Source organism: Sciurus vulgaris (assembly GCF_902686455.1).
Source record: "Sciurus vulgaris genome assembly, chromosome: 12".
Classification (NCBI taxonomy): domain Eukaryota; kingdom Metazoa; phylum Chordata; class Mammalia; order Rodentia; family Sciuridae; genus Sciurus; species Sciurus vulgaris.
The window spans coordinates 29,466,282-29,484,138 of NC_136473.1; the positions used below are offsets into that span (position 1 = coordinate 29,466,282).

A 17,857-nucleotide genomic window follows, 5' to 3' on the forward strand; every position below is an offset into this window, starting at 1 on the left:
TGCTTAGCACCTTGCTTTTGCTGAGGCTAGCTTTGAACTTGAGATCCTCCTGCCTCAGCCTCCAAGCCACTGGGGTTACAGGAGTACGCCACTGTACCCAGCCAGTAAATTTGATAGGTTTTATAGGTGTCCCATATACAGGACAGTGAGTCATAATGGGTTAAAGTTTCTAAGCATAGTGCTGTCTATTTTGTTCTTTTTATTAAAAAGATTTCACTGGTAACCCCTTTCACCTAGCTGATAAGTTGCTTAAAGGCTTCTGTAATCAGCTTCCATAGAGTTCTTTTATTTAAATATTTTGTGGCTTTTTAATATCTTCAGGGTTATTGACCTCTGAGTGGTCAGGCTTTTATCAGTTTCTCTCATTTTTTAGGTTAGATTAAACTATTTTTCAGGTAAATCTTCGTTTTTCATGAGAGTTCATTTTATTATTTTGTTTCATGACTTAATTTATGATACATAGGTACTTTTTATTTTAACTATGACAAAAAGGAGTTTTATATGTACATTATGATTTTATAAAACATGTACATTATACTTTTATAAAACATGTACATTATAATTTTATAAAAACATGAGCAAAGAATTAGAATTGTTATGCTTTTTTCTACATTAGACTTCATTCTTGTATGTTCTATTTCTAATTCAAATTAAATTTGCATACACATATTTACATACACAAGTGTATGTATTTAATATTTAGGTAGACATACAATAAGATGAAGTTTAAATTCTGACTATGGAATTGAATAGTTGTATGAATTTAACAAGTTACTTAAACACTCTAAAACCTTAATTTCCTACTCTATAAAGTGCTAATAGTCCTTCCTCAGATTCTTATGAGGATTACCAGTTCCTAGCACTTAGTAGTCAGTATAGGTTTGTTTATTTATCTATGTTACTATTACTTAACAGAATCTCTATACCATAAATGATATATGCACATACATGTATATAATTTTTCACTTTGCTCTTCAAAGTCTGTTTGGTTCACATTAGGGACAAAATAAAATCAGAAAGCAGAATAGAGAATGCTGGGAATGTGTTTTCCATTTTTATGTAGAATAGTCCAGAAGGCACTAAAAGGAAGTGAGAGAAGAGGCAGATGGGTCTTTGGTACAAGAAAATTCCTTTTCAGGTAAAGCTTGCAAAAGAAAAATAACCTGCAAGTGAGGGAGCCGTCTTTCCCTCAGTTACACAAAATAATACAAAATAATTGACAGATGTGATCAGGAGTGACCTGCAGGTGCTGTTTCAAAAGCCCTATCAACCTGGCAGTGACCTGTGATGTTAGGAGGGCCTGTTGTCAGTGTAGACTTTCCTTGGCAAGGGAAAGATGAAGAGCTGGGAAGAGCATGTGATTTTAGCTATAATCTTTTTAAAAATCGCTTATTCCCCTTTGTAGGTCGTATGTGCATGCCAGCCTTCATTTTGACACATACTGTACCTGGACTTCCTTTTCCCTTTTCTCGCTTCTGCTGACCTCCTTACCCCTTGTCAATCAATGCTTGTTGAAATAATAAATAACTTATCTATCCACGTGATTCCATTCTGTGTCACCTCCTCTGGGAAGCTCCCCCAGTAATCTAAAGTTAACCCAAACAACCTGAGTTGTTTTTCCCCTCTCTTTTATGAATTGGTTAATTTTTTTTGGTACCAGGAATTGAATCCAGGGGCACTTAACCACCGAGTCACATCCCCAGCCCTTTTTAGTTGTCAGTGAACCTTTTCTTTTATTTATGTATTTTTATGGGTTGCTGAGAACATGCTAGTGCCTCACACATGCTAGGCAAGCACTCTACCACCGAGCCACAACCCCAGCCCTCCCTAACCCATTATTATTATTATTATTATTATTATTATTTTGAGACAGAATCTCACTAAGCTGCTTAGGGCCTCGCTAAGTTGCTGAGGCTGACTTTGAACTTGGGATCCCACCTGCCTCAGCCTCCTGGGCTGCTGGGATTGGAAGCATGTGCCACCACACCCAGCATAAGTGTCTCATGTATTTGCTATACCTGGCATGGTGCTTGGGAAATTTTTTAAAGGAATAATGTTATTGCTTTGGGTTAGGAGATTTAGGTCAACTATTTAAAAAAGCATTGCATGGGAGAAGGATCATAAACCCTGTCCCCTCTGTTTAGGTTTTTTTTTTTCTCCTGAACTTTCCAGAGGAAAACTAGTTTGTAACTATCAAGAACATGATAGAACTGTCAAATCTGTTAAACATTTTTGATTTTAGTACAGGATAAAAACTTACAGTGTTTCATTGAGATGGGAAATAAAGACCAAGAAAAATTGTGCAACTTAACTAATAATTACATTTTCTGTATTTCAGTCAGCATGATTTTGTAGGCAGTTCTTTTTTATGTTTCTAGCTGTGTGACCTTGGGCAAGTCACCTAACCTCTCCATGCCTCCGATTTTTTTATCTATAAAATGAGAGTAAAGAGTACCTACCTCATTATTGAATGGATACTCCATAATAAGAATACCTACTTTAAAGTGCCTGGTAGACCATCTGATATGCATTAGTCCTAATATTTGCTATCATTATTTTAAAACTTTTATCTGTGATTGTGTAAAAAAAAGATACAAAACAATTTCTCTCTATTTCTTGGAAATCTTGGTGATGGATGGGCTTTGCCTACTTGTCTCACTGTCTCAACCCCAGAGCACCTACTGCCTCATTCATCATCTGAGTCACACTTCCTGGAAGTTGGATGTTTGTGCTAGGGTGCCAGAGCAGGAGGAACAGTGTGGCCTTACACTGGCGGGTTCAGAGCCCTGGACAGTGCAGGAAAGGGTGGAGGGTCGGCCAGCATTTCACAGGATTCAAGTTTTGATATATTGCAACTTAAGCTCTGTTGGGAATGATGGACATGCATTAAATGATTAGCAATTTTTTTAGACCATTAATTAAAACACCATATGTCACGTAATGGAGACTTACTGAATGTATTTTCTTTTCCTGATGGGCACATTTAAGCTGAGTCCCTCTGGGCATTTTCTCTATATTGAATCTTAAATTTTTCAATAGTAAGAAAGCTGTGTTTATTGGATAATAAAAGCAGCAAGATTTTCATCTTTAAGAGCTATCACACCTACTGCTATGCCACTGTACCCAGCTCTTTGTAAGAATCAGTGCTGAATTTGGCGTGGATAGTAATTGAAAGTTATACCCTCTCTCCTCTTTTCATAAATTTACATGGACCTGATTGGAAGAAAGCCAGAAGATATCAAGATCCACTGTTACAAAACAAATGCTAGAGATGAGTTCATGTCTTCTAAAGACCCCTAATATCTTTGACTAGCAAATTTACACAGGTTAGTTTATTTTATATTTTTCAAAGCAAAAGTGTAAAGCTGTGACAGAGGGAAAGTTCTTGTAGTTCTAGTGTCTGACCAGCAGGGGTCAGTGTTGAGCCTCTGCATTTAGCTGGCAGATTGCTGAGACCACTTGCACCATCCTGTCTACTAGGGTGGCTGCCCCCTCTGCAGTTGCTTCCTGCTTCGCTCATCTGCCTCTTTCTTCAGTACAAAGGTAGAATCTTATGGTACATTGTCCATGCACCTCACAGGGAGAGAAACCTCACCTGCGTTATGATCAGTCTGGTCTAGAACATCTTTACTGTTGGCATGTTTCACAGCTTCCTGGCACAGGGCTCTGAGTAGAGAGCTGCGAATCAGCCAGTCTTTTCCAAAGGAAAGAGATGGCAGACTGAGTGCAGTGGCACATGCCTATAATTCCAGTGGCCCAGGAGGCTGAGGCAGAAGGATTGCAAGTTTGAGGCCAACCTCGGCAACTTAGTGAGGCTCTGCCTCAAAATTAAAACTAAAAAGGGCTGGGGATGTGCTCAGTGATTAAGTGCCCTGGGTTCAATCCCTGGTATTAAAAAAAAAAAAAAAAAAGGTGGAATAGAACTTATTTATAATGTCTCCCTTGGGACAGATTACCTCAGTGCATGATGCTTAATCATGTAAAACAGTATTTTGGATTTGAAGTGTTTGTTAGGTTTAAAGTGTTTGCATATCCAGAAAAAAAAAAAAAAAAAAAGATGGTACAACATTTCCTACTTCATTAAGTCCCCAGGGCTCACATAACTAACCAGGTGGCATAAACAACTCAAGTATATCTTCTCCCTGGCTGTCCAAGAAGGTGCTAGCAGGGAGACACCGCTCCCTGGCTTGGTGGGTGGTGGGCTTCTTCCTTCTTCCTCATGTGTTCTTTCCTCTGTGTAGGTGTGTCTCTGTGTCCATGGTGTCTCTGTGTGTCCAACTCCCTCTTCTCACAGGGTGACAGTATGGACTAGGGTGTACCCCAAGGGCTTCCTTTAACCTCATCAACTCTTCAGAGGCTCTATCTCCAGATGCAGTTGTAGACTGAGGTACTGGGGTTAGGGCTTCAACATAGGAATTTGGGGGGACACAGTTCAGCCCATACATCTGCATTAGAGGCACCCACTGATACATCCCAAGGGCCCCACCATGAAGTGCTTTTCGCATCATCCCTCACCCTTGGTCTTGCATGTGCTAGGTGAGCACTTTCCCCCTGGGGCTCTGCCTCCAGCCTGTATATCACTTTTTAAATCTCTTTTTCCCTTTTTGCCTTGTTTTGAAATATTGGTCACAGTTTCGGTATGTTTTCAGGGCATAGTTTTTGATAATGGGCTTTCGTTATCAATAAGGGTGTTATTCTGCACCTTATTTTCTTGGGTAATAAATTCATGGAATAGGCTTTTGATATTGCTATGTTGCTTTATAATGAAATTAGTCTTTCTAAACTTTCAGAAGGAGTCTTGGTTCTACATATCCTTTCTCATTTCGAAGAACTCTGTCCTCTGTGGTTTTCATGTAGTTTTGGTACCAGAGATTGAACCCAGGGCACTTAATCACTGAACCACATCCCCAGCCCTTTTTCGGCAGGGCTTCCATAAGTTACTAAAGTTGGCCTCACACTTGGAATCCTCCTGCCTCAGCCTCCTGGGTCACTGGGGGTGGGGGTCTTGCTAAGTTGGTTAGGGCCTCTCTTAGTTGTTGAGGCTGGCTTTGAACTTGCAGTCCTCCTGCCTCTGCCTCCTAAGTGACTGGGGTTATAGGGGAGCGGCTGGAGTTATAGGTGTGTGCCACTGCATCTGGCAGTGTTCACATAGTTTTGAAAAATATAGAGCTGGCTTTCAGATGACCTGCTTCAGTCCTTCTCCCCACCTTCATGGGCCTTCTCTGTTGTTGGATTCTATTATTTCTGTCTTGCTCGGTTTGGATTCTAGGCCTTGTCCTGGGAGGGAGCTGGCAGTGATCAGCTTCCAGGTCACAGGGGTTAGACTTTGACTCCAGTCCCCGATCTGGAGTGAACAAGCCCTTGCTAATGCCAGCTGCTCTTCTCAAGTCAGTCTTCTAGTGACTTTGGCTCTTTTGAGGTTTTCTGTTCTCAGGACTGTTGGATACACCTCCGTTTACTCTTTTCACCAGGGATGCTGATATCATGTTAGTTTTGTAGCTGTTGGTGTTTTGTTCTCACATGCTTATATTTGAAGTTTGTGGGGATGCTTTAACCCTTAGTTTTGAGGAACCTTGAAGTTTTGATTGCTCTCCAGTGTCCATTTCTATGTGGGGATTCAAAATTCTCAGATGTGCCTTCATGCTGCCGCCAGCTTCCCAGAATGCCCCTTGTTTTTAATCTAGCAGATAAAGGAGTTGGTCATGAGGTTCTTCCTGCTACAGGCATCTGTGTCTTCTGGCCTGAGTTCCCTCAAAGCCCACTCCTGTTCTGCAGCACAGATGTGATCTTTGTGAGTTTTCTGAGGATTTCACTGTTAACAGTGAATTGGAGATGATGTAAAGGACTAAGCTACACACTCAAGAGACCCACAGAAAGGGGACTTGAATAAAAATAGGATTTTCCTCTCACATCAGATGCCAAGGTAGGTGTCCCAGGTCAGTGGACATTGTTGCCCCTTGTGGCATTTGGGGACCTGACTGCTTTCCATGCTTTTCTTTGTGCCAAGGGGGATATTGTCCTCTTCTGCTTGCTCAGAGCTGGGCAAGCAACACTTGGTCTTTGTAAAATGACTGGAGAGTAGAGTGTCTCAGTTTGGAGGTGGTCCAGGTCACCTGCTGCAGATTCTCCTGCTAAGAACCCACCATGCAGGTACCTGTTTATGTTCTGTACCAATCCTGCAGTCACTGTTTCTCTGGTTATTTTGATGGTCTGAAGTGTTGCTGGCTCTTTGTGGTACCAAATCCGCGGATATTTGTCACCGCCTGCATAACATTTTGCGCGGGTCTTATGGGTGGTGGACTGGAAACTGAGCTACTTCTATTTCTGAGCTGCTTCCTTACTTGCTTGCTTATAGAGGGTAGAGGAAATGAGGCTTACCTGCTTTGAGAGGAGGGAGAGAGAGAGAGAGGCTTTGCATAAGAGAGAAAGACTGTATCTTCTTAGTTCAGCTGCTTTCTTCTTAAAGGTGTGTCCTGCATCCTGTGAACTAAGGGTGCGTCTATCTAAGGTGCTTTGGTGATGTGTCCCGCGTACTGCGATCTGCCTATCTGTGATCTGCAACCTAAAGGTGTGTTCTCAGTTCTCCGCTCTGCGATCTGCCTTCTGCCGCTGCTCCTACTCGCTGCTTCTATCTGCTTGCTGCTTCTTCGTCTTCCTTTCTGCTAATGGCTTCTCTGCTTCTTTCTGCTAGCTGCTGCTCTTTTTCCTTTCTGCTAGTGGCTTCTCTTCGCTTCTTTCTGCTAGCTGCTGCTCTTTCTCCTTTTTCTAGCGCTCTGCCTATGGCCGCTTATATCACCTCCAGGAGCCGGAGAGCAGGGCCACGCCTTTTATGCAAAGACTAAGCAAGATGCTAGATGTCCGAGCAGGCACGATCAGGAGTGCTCGAGAACACATGCGCATGCATTGTGTGCGTGGATGATAAATCACCTGAGTGTGCTTGTGTTAATTAACCTCCTCGCTGCCGATGTGATCAACATGGCACAGCCCCCAACACTGAAGTTTATAGTCTGGAAAGTTCCTCAAAAAGGGACAAAAGAATAATATCCCCAGAGTTCTTGCATGTTGACAGTAGGTAGAATTTGTGCCCTTTTCACTTGAAAGTCAGTTTTACTGGATATAGAGCTCACAGTTTCTTTCCTGGAGTATTGTAGATATATTATTTTGTTTTCTTATAACCAAAGATATTGCTGTCCAAAAGTCTAATGATAATCCAATTTTACTGTGTTAACTGCTGCTCTTTTTCATAGGTGCTGAGATTTTATAAAGTGTTAAGTCCAGTCGTATTAGTTTCCTGTGACTGCTGTGACAAACTACTGCAAACTTAGTGACTTAAGGCATCAGAAATTTATTCTTTCACTGTTCTGGAGGCCAGAATTTTTAAATTAAGGTGCCAGCATGACCACACTCCCTGCTGAAGCCCTCAGGGAAAGTTGATCCTCGCCTATGAAGGGGAACCTGGGCAGTGTCCTCTGCACTGGGCAGCCACACACCCTGCTAAACTTTTCTGCCAGACAAGAAAAGAAAAACTGGTTTGGGTGGACATGGGAAAGTGTTCATTTCTCTCACTCCTTTCCCTGCGTGCCAACCTTTTTGACTTGAAGTCTTGGGATCTGTGACAAAGCAGAGACTCATATTGTCCTAGTGATTCTTACTGGTTTCTTCAGGTCCATCCAGGGAGATCTATGGAGAGTAGCAGTTCAGAACTTGGGCTTTGGAGTCCTGGCTTGTATTAATTATCCCAGCTTTGCTGTTTGTTCATGTGTCCTTAGATAGATGACTTAGCATCTTTGTGGTTCAGTTTTCCTCCTTGGTGAAATGGGGAAAATGTGATTCTCCTTAAATAAAGGTTATGTGTATGAAGTTTCTGGTGCAGGCTAGGCAGTGAAAAAATGATCATAATGATCCATAATTAGGAAGTTTTATGTTTGTTAGGCTGATACTAGTCTATTTTGCAGATCTCATGATGGGGGCTCTGATGAGGCAGGAGATTTGGGGGTGAAGAGTCAAACATGCCTGTGGGGTGAGGCTCTGATGAGGGTTTATGGACACCATGAGCAGCATGTTTGTTTGCTGGGTCAGTGTGTGCTGAGGGCAGATGGGGCGAACTGTTGCAGGATTGTGGGAAAAGACCATGTGCAGAAGAGATCTGAGGAGGCCTCGCAGCTGGCCAGAAGGAACAGACCCTTGTAAGACTCTGGGTATGGTTGAGCATGAGTGTTAATCCAAGTACTAGTTATAGGATTTGAGAAGGCAGCTGTTGGAGGACAGGATTAGGGATGATGTGGCAAGAAAAGCAAAAAGCCAAGGTTAGAAACAGTGGATGAGCTGCCCACAAGACCCAATTGCATCTGGGTGCTGCTGAGACCAGGTGATACATGGTGGTTGTGGTCCTCAAATATGTAGTGACTGTGGAAGGACCTACAGCTCTCCAACTCTGAGAACCATGTGGCTCTTGGGCAGGCAGCAGGTATGAGGCTGCACCTCCTCCTACCTGATCTGAAGGAGACTTGCCTTTGCCAGGGATACCTGGGTAGCTTCAGGTAGGATTCAGGGAGGAAGACTGAGGTGGAGGCAAACAGCAGCCACTCAGGAGGGAACTGAGGGAGTAGAGAGCCTGGGAAAGTGGTGTGTCATCTGTGGGGGTGCATGGGGCCAGAAGACATACCGTGGTATCTGAAGTGAAGGGTGTGTGCCGCAATAGCGCCCCAATCTTACGTTTGGCACAAAAATGAACCTACAACTTAAACTTTTTGTCTTTTAGATATCATGAAATGGCATGCCAATAGCATACCGTTAGTTAATTGTGGATGTGACCAGGAGCATATATGTTTGCCTGGTAAAACAGTGTTAGAATTAATCTGTTTCTTGTTTTGAAACAGCTTTCAAGGATTCCCTTTGCTTACCGCCTCTGAAACCATGACCGAGTTACTGAATCTCCCATGGCCTCTCTTTTCCCCCCCTCTAAATCTGGGAGACAGGCAAGTAATACAAATACTACCTTGTAGAGTTAGTGTGAGGAACAGGTGAGTTAATAAAGTTCTTTGAACTGCACAGCTGCATTGGGAACATTAGAGATTATAGTTATTATTTCAGAATCGTCTATTGATGTCCTGGGCAAGATTGAAGTCTTCATTCCTTCTCTCATTTACTTGTTGCACAGAATCAGGTAATTGAATCCAGCCTTTTATTTTAAACATGAGGAGTTCATGTTCTAGAAAACAAAACACCCAGTGATTTTTCTCAGGATCTTGCGGCATTACAATGTACGTCTCGAACTGCTGTGAGCTGCATATTCTTTGCTTTGAGTTACTTTATGTAACTGTCATATTTTATTCACAATAGAAAGGAATTTTCTGTTCAGGTTTATACTATTTATATTTTTCTAGGAGTTTATACTGTCTTATAAAAAATGCTCCAACCAGATGCAAATATGATTTTCCCAGTTTGGGAGAAATAAAGATTTAGAATCTAGAAATCATGATTGTACTCTCAGTTCTGATCCTAGTGTTCTGTGGAACCTTAGAAAAATAACTTCACCACTCTGGGCCATCTGCAAAATGAGGAGTTTATGTTCTTGGATTTCAAGGGTGCTATGGTTTGAATGTGTTCCCTAAAATTAATGTATGAGAAACTTCATCCCCAATGTAGCAGCCTAGGAGATGGAATCTAAAAAAAGGTGGTCAGGCTCTGAGGACCCTGCCCTCATGAAGGGATCAATGTCATCTGGGGAGCAGGTTGTTACAAAAGTGAATGTCATTATCTGGGGAGCAGGTTGTTACAAAAGTGAATTTGGTCCCCTCTTTTTTTTTTTTTTTTTTTTTTTGCTTTCGCCCTCTCTTGCCTTTCTGCTTTCTGCCGTGGGATAATGCAGTCAGAAGCCTTTGCCAAGTGAAGGCCCTTTGACCTTGGACTTCCTAGCCTCTAGAACTATAAGAAGTAAAATGCTTTTTGTTATGAATTTCTAAGTTTGTAGTATTTTGTTATAGTGTCACGAAATGGACTAAGACATAGAATTCCTTTCGCTCTGGAACTCTATAATTGTGATTTGTAAAAAAATATATATATATTATATGTTCACAAAATATTTTATGATAGAAAAATTAGTTGATATGAACAAGAGAACAAAAGAAAAAAAAAAAAAGGAGAAGTTGGTATGTAGGTAGGTAGATAGATATAGAATTAAATTGACTTTGGGCCTTGAAGATTTCTTAGCCCTGAAGAACTTTCAGGCATTTCCCTTTTAATGGGAGTTTTATCTTCTTTATATCATTCTCATTCTCCATATTAGTAAGGATTATACACAGAGAGCGAGCCAATGGGCTATATATAGATACATACATATATATAGGGGGAGATGTGTTTTGAGAATTGGCTCATGTGACTACAGTGGTCAGGAAGTTCTATGATCTGCCATCTACCAGCTGGAAAGCTTGGCAAGTTGGTAGTATAATTCAGTCCTTGGCCAAAGGCCTGAAAACTGGAGAGAGTGTGGTAGTGTGGGTTGCTGATGTAATTCCTAGTCTGAAGGCCTGAGAACCAGAAACTCTGAGGTCCATAGAGCAGGAGAAGATGCACATTCCAACTCCAGAAGAGAGAGAATTCATCCTTCCTCCACCTTTTTGTTCTGTTCTGGTCCTCAGCAAATTGGATATTGCCTCCCTACGTGGGTGAGCATGGATCTTACTTTACTAGTCTCTTTCCAGAGCACCTCACAGACACACCCAGAAATACTTTTTGCCAGCCATCTGGGCATCCCTTAATCCAGTCAAGTTGACACACAAAATTAACCACTGCATTCTGTATTGCACCCTAGTATTTTATTTTGTCCCAATATTACAGAGTAAGTTCATTGAGGGCAGCAACTGCCTCTCTTTCACATTTCATTAGTAGCATACTTATAAGTTCAGTGTCTTGCAAAGTAGTTGTGGTCAACTGAGTTTTGTTAATACCGTCCTGCTTAAACATTGACAGGAATTAATGATTGTGTCTTAGGTGGCTTACTCTATTTTTCTCTTTAATTCTCCCAGGCATCTTCAGAAGTGTAGTTTTTCTTTGTATGTTTTCCCAAAGGAAAACCATAAAATGATGTGTTTGGGCAGGAATCATGTGAGCTCTACATTTTTTAATAACACTGGTTCATGTTCCAGTGGACTCTAAAGTCCCCTGTTAGTCATCAGCTCATGCAATGCATGTGATTTCTCTACTCTTATGTGTAGGAAGAGATACTGTGTTATTGTCACATGCGATAAATTGCTTTTTTGTTGAATGGAGGGGGAGTTAATTGTGGTGGATAGACCCTTTTTCTGTAAATAGTAGAATTCACTCAAGTGAGCAATGTTTTTGAAATCACTACTAAAGAGTTTCCAACCCTGCACAGTTGTGATATAAAGAAAAACTTTCTTACCACACTGAATATTTAAAAAGTCTTAAATTATGAACAAAATTCAAAAGGAATGCTTTTACATTTCCAGGTGTGTTGATGAATATGATATCAGTATTTTAGCTTGTTATCAAACATTTTATTGTCTGCCTTCATTTTAATATACTGTCAGAACCTGCATACTTAAGAAGATCTGAATGTGTATCCTGCTACCAAGGGTGAAATAACTTCAGCCAGGCGACAGGGGCAGGCATCTTAATCACACATCATGGAGATGTGAAATCTAAATTGTTCAGCATTGCTTCACGGTGCTGACAGCTGACCAGCACATGAATTCCTGTGGCATCTCTGAATCAGGGCCATTTAAGGCTGTCTCTATTCATAGCCCACCCGGGTGCCAAAATGGAAAAGCCATTTGGACCATCCTTAAGTTCAGATGAATTCTTTTTTGTGGTCTACAACTTTGGGTGGATGTGAATTAAAATGGCAGCCTCCAGGTGCAGCTCCAGAAGGTTATATTCACCAGGCAAACTGTAAATGGCGTCCCCTTGGAGTTGTCGAGCAAGGTGGCCCTCCTGGAACATCCCTGGAGGTATGGTGGTTCTTCCAGGTTTTCATACCACAAGCACCATCTACAACTGGCAAACCATTCACCTTCTGATGGTAGCAGTACCTTTTTTTCCATTGCTTCCATTCAGAATGCATAGTCTGTGAAGTGAACTGGTGGTCACAGTCCTGTTTTTGTGACCAACATGACAGAACCTTTCATGAAACCTGAAGACTTCTAACCCATGACAAGATTTCAGAAACTTTCCAGTCCAATATCATTTTGTGTGTTTCAAGTCTTATGTTTTTTTTCCTCTCCTCTGGATGTGAATGTCATTCTGTTAAACTAGAACTTTTCCTCCATCCCTGAATTGCTACCAAAGGGATAATTTGCTTCCTAATTTGCCCACTTGAAAGCTGTAGAGACCGTTCCCACTGTGCCACGGTTTTGTGATATGTGAGGTTATTTTGAAAATAAGTCTACAGTCCTCTTAGGTGCTGTGGATTTCATCCTGCTAATATTCCTCTTCTCATGCTGCCTACTTTATGTAAAGGAAGAATACTTAACCAGTATTGAATAATAAGATCTACTTCCAAGTTTATTTGGAAACACTGATTCTTTTCCTGGGAGTTTTTAGTTAGTTGTTTGATTTTTCTGAATTTCCTTTTTCAAAATACTGACCACCCCTCTCCAGGTTCTATACTTTCTCTATATTGCAATCTATGCTCAGATAACCCAGGTTTTATTCTGCAATTTCCATTTTCCATGTGTCCTCAGGTCCATCACCAGTGCATTGTGTGCCCTGTACCCAAAAGTGTCTTTTGATGTATCATCTATAAGAAGGAACATCTCCCCCTGAAGAGTTACTGTCCTTTTAGGTCTGCTTCTCTTGAGGCCGAGAGCCTTTATGCTATCATTTTAAGTTGGTGCATGTTCTGTGTTCCCTGAATTGGATGACCACTTTTGAGAGGGATAGCAGGTATAGCCCACCCTACCCCAACCAACCTGAAGGACAGTCAGCGATGCTACTGCCAAGAGATTCTAGGAGAATCTCTGCAGTAGAGATTGATTGCCATTCTGAGCGTGATCATTAACTATCCAATGGATAAGTGTCTGAATGTGTACTTGATCGACTTTCTGGTGAAATGACTGAACCAACCAGTTCCTTTCTGAGCACTTCCCATGCATCCCTTCTTGACTAGAGAACAAACAATCATAAGTCATCTATACAGCGCCAGCAACCTAATGTTATCCCCAGTCCCTGCGTGGACGCTTCCCTCCCAACAGTTTTATTTCCCACTGTTCATTTTTGTCTGATCCAACGTCCACCCAAATAATACACCAGAAGAGGGTAGAGATAGAATGATAGGTAAGGTACATTTAGCCAATGATACATTTAACTGTGTATGCTGGCACATTTTCCTAGTCAATTAGTTGGATTTTGAAATATATTCTACTCTGAATATGTCCATGAAAAATGGAGTGGAATATTGCTTTAGGAATTTCGATAGCAGTTGTTCTCAGTGTTCTGTTGGGGCTCATTCTTGACAGATTGTGGTTAGCAGGACCCTTAGCATATGTTATTAACGCAGCAGAAAATGAGCCAGTGTGTGATTATGGTCAGCAAGGCACCGAGAGCAGGTCACTGGGTATGGCCCCCTTCCATGTCTTTGGAGTGTATGAGTAGGGTTGTTTTTGTGCTTTGAAATAACCCATTCTATTTTAGTAGATCTTTTCTTCCTTCTTTTGAACAGCACAGTTTCTGTAGGAGACTCACAATGAACCATCCATTCCCGAGTGGAAGGGAGTGGCGGGCTGTGTCAATACTTCTGTTGCTACTTGGTCTGCGCTGGTCCTGGGCTTTGTGGGTTTCTCTTGATTGTGCCCAACTTAACTGCCCTCCCTGCAGATCCAGCCTGCAGGCCATTGTTGCCCTAAATCTTTTTCTCAAAGCGCTTTTATTAACTTTTTCTTTTCTGCTCTAATTTTTCTCCATCTTGCCTACTTTAGCTTGTAGTCTTATAACAATACTGAGAAAGAAAAAAATACATTCCGGTGGTGTGGTCAGGGGGAAGCAGCAACTGTTTCATTAAAGAAGGGGGGAAAAAAAAGCCACTTCCAACTTTGTCACTTTCTTTCCTACTAAGTGTTTGTTGACAGAACAGGATGAAATGATTGAAAAGAACCAGCTTTCCCTAATTAAATCTGTCACTGTGAACTTTGCTCTTCATTGAGAAGAGCAGAATTTTTCTTTCTAATTAGTTACTTGTGATTTCTCAGGAAAAATTAAGGCAGAAGGAGATAGGAGGATTATCAGTGTTCTTTTGTAATCAGAATTGATTCCTGTGACATTCAGATGCTAGTGCGAGAGACTGCCAGTTGTCAGCAAGTATTGGTTTGCCCTATCTTGGTAATAAAAACCCCTATGAAGCTGGTCTGTCGTTACCTGGAATATAAACTCTTATTTCCCATCCACCCTTGTAGCGAGGTATCACGATATTACTACATTTTGATTAATGGCTGGTTAATAGCTTGTAAGTGGGTATATCATGTCCAACTTCTTGAAGTGTCTGTAAGGAAGGAAGCTTTTCACTTCTGAGGGGAATGAAGGTGTGATGTCTGACTCCTGCAGTCATCTTGGACCTTAAGGTATGCCTTGGAGGATGTCTAAGACATCTTGAGATATGTCTTCAGAGGTCAGCCTGTTGTAACAAAAATACCATAGACTGTGTTCTTTAAATGACAGAAAATTGTTGTTCACAGTTCTGAAGTCTGGATGCCCAAGGTTAGGGTGCCAACTGATTTGTTGTCTGGTGAGGGCCTTTTCCTGGTTTGCAGATGGCCACTTTCTTTCTGTGTTCACATGACAGAGAGAAAGAGAGAGAGAGAGAGAGAGAGAGAGAGAGAGAGAGAGAGATCATGAACATTCAGTGCACTCAGGATGGCTGAGCAGCAAGACATTGGGAATGTTTGGATTGTATACACAGAGAGAAACTCTTGTTTAATCCCTGTTATTTGTTTTGCTCCCACACGAAGCTGGACGTAATCTTAACTGATTCATCGGAGTCTTTTTAATCTTGCTTGGTGTCAGGGAGTCTTTTGAGATTTTTTTTTTCTTGTCAGGTTCTTACCTCAGATAGAAGAATGCTTTATCTAGCGGACAAGAAAATCTTAACTCTTACTAATAAAAATGTGTGAGGTTTTCCACGACATCCGGAGTCTTAAACATCATATGGGAAGCTACCATTATGATTCTTTGCAAAATCCCCAGAAATACACTTGTTCCTCTTGACCTCTTTCCTCCCTGTTCTTGTTGTTAGCTGCAGAAACAGAGAGACCCTTTGGGGGTGACCTAGGATGGAATGTGGGAATAGGTGCTGGTGAGAACAGACCTGCTGGTAGGGAAATTTGAATCCAGATAGGACAAGGTGGGGACACCTGGTGGAGGAGACCCAGGCATGGGAATCAGCCTCTGAGCCCAATGAGGAGGGCACCGGAACGGGAGGGGAGGATTGTTACCACAGTCATGCACATACTCAGTAGTCGAAAAACTCCTAGGGTCCCCCAGGTTCGCCCTCATTAGGACTTATCAAAGCCATAGCTCAGCAGCAGAAGGCAAGCTCAGGTAAGCACCAGTGCTCAAGTGGCTCCCTGGTGCAGCCCCCAGGGTCACTTCTTAGTTGCACAGGACACATTTCATTTCCAGGTTACAAACCATCAGGACATGTGGGAGGAATCTTGGTTCTAGGAGCTTCTGGTCCATAGTGTCCAATAGTGCCTCGTAAGCTTTGTGAGCACGTGGGCATCCTGCACTCTAGCCAGGCGTGGGTCTGCACATCCCTGAATGGTGGGCAAGCTGGCCCTGGGGCCTGAGAGCCGTTTCCAACTTTAAGATGGATTACTCGTGACTGTGAATTAGTCCAGACCTCCAGGAGTACTTGGAGATGAGCACAGAGATGCCGCAGTCTTGGTGTAAGAGAACTTTATTTTATGCAATTATATATAGGGAGAAAATAGGTAAGATAACCTAAGTAAATAGGTTAAAGGTAATGGGAACCAGAGTTCTCACTGTTAGAGAAGGAATTTAAAAATAGAATGAGTCCTGTGTGTATTGGACTCAGAAATGCTGGGGTGAACTGAAGGTTTTTAATAACATAAAGACAGTAAAATCGATATTGATTTTAGAAGTGTGTGTGTGTGTCTGTGTGTGTGTGTGTGTGTGTGTCCCAGTTCTATCCACTGAGGTGCTGGGAGCACTGACACCCCCAATACCAGTGAGCCCAACTGGTACCCGGATTGTGGCTTACAACCCATATTGCCCGCAGAACGGAACCAGAGCTTCCTTTGTTGGAGAAATTGGTGATTCCAGGGCTGTGGCGGAGAAAGCCCAAGATAAGCCTGAATATCTGTGTCAGAAAGCAAGGATGTGCCTAAACAACGATGGGGACGTGTCAGAAGGACTTAGAAGCCAGCGTAAATGGACACCATGTGAGACACTGTGTGAGCATCAGTATAAATAATAAGGGATCATAATCCCTTGACTAAAATAGGAAACCACCAAACCACATGAAGATAAAGAAAGCCGTGTTTTAAAATAAACACTGTTGCTGTTTTAGGCTGAATATTTCTTGGTCGTGGGTTGGTCCATCTTGTGCAGCGTGGGAAGATGTTCATCAGCATCCCTGACCTCTACCTGCTGGACCAGTGCCAGCAGTAGAGATGTCGTGTAACCACAGTAGGACATTTTAGATTTTCTAGATTGGGAACCTCATCAGGTTGGGCCTCTGGTGAAGGTGGTATGTTATGGCCAGAGCGTGTGTTGGAGCAAGCGTTCACCTCCCAAGGCAGGAGGCAGAGAGAGAGGGAGGGAGGGAGGGGAGGAGACCAAGGTCACTCAGACCCCTTCAAGGACATACCCACAGGAACCTAAGGACTTCCCACTAGGTCTCTTGAAGGTTCACAGCATCTCTCAGTGTCACTACTCTGGGGACCAGGCCTTCAGGATGGACCTCTGGGGGGACCCTCATTCTGACCCTAGCAAGGACATAATGCAAAATGATATGACTTGCAGTTTACCCAATTGGTTGTCCATGTCAAGGAGAGAGAGGGCCTCAGATGAAAGGAGGGGAAGGCTCTGACTGCACGCAGCCTGGACTATGAACAGGATCCTTTTTATAAATGCAGCGACTGTGGCATTTATGGGATGTGTGCTGATGGTCACGATGTGTCAGTCAACTTCTTTGGTTTTGATGGTTAACTCTGGTGGCATAGGGGGATGTTTTGTTCTATAGAAAGTATGCCCTCAAATTGTAGGGCATCAGGCCGGAAGCTGGATCCCAGTGGTTCAGGCCAGGACAACAGATTTTTGGATTATATTTTGAACTTTTCTATCACTTTGTGATGCCATTAAAACAAACAGACAAAAAGCATACAAACATGGTAGTCAGGAGTGATCCATACTCATTATTTCCTAAGTGTGCTGGGATACAAATCCAACATTGAGACTATTCCTGAAAAAAACACTTTTTTTTTTTTCTCATTATTCCTTTAAGGAAAAATCTCTAATGCATTAAAAGAATGTTCATATAGAAAGAACATTGGAAAAAATTCTACATCTCTTTTTTATATGAATGACGCACAAATATACATATAATGCTGCCCACAGTGAAGTTTTAGAATCCAAAGTGGAAGACAGGTGCCTTTTCCCTTCTCTCTTTTAAATTTGTGTGGATCTGTGTATATTTTTTTCCTTTATAGTTAAAAAAAATATTATTTTGCAAATCTAATCTCACTGAGCAGTTTTCAACATAATAATGTTTGAAACTGGCAAGCAGTCTGAGTTTCAAATCGAGGCTTCAAAATGTCAAACAAAATATGTGTAGAGGAAATCGTGGAGGGCTTTTCCCCTGATCATGTGATCATGCCTGGGG

General features: G+C 42.0%; 1 protein-coding gene across 4 annotated transcripts in view; it reads left to right on the plus strand.

The window, feature by feature from the left end:
- RSU1 (Ras suppressor protein 1) overlaps positions 1–17,857 on the plus strand; it is a 186,845-nt gene that overhangs the window by 4,652 nt on the left and 164,336 nt on the right. The gene's annotated exons all lie outside the window — the stretch shown is intronic.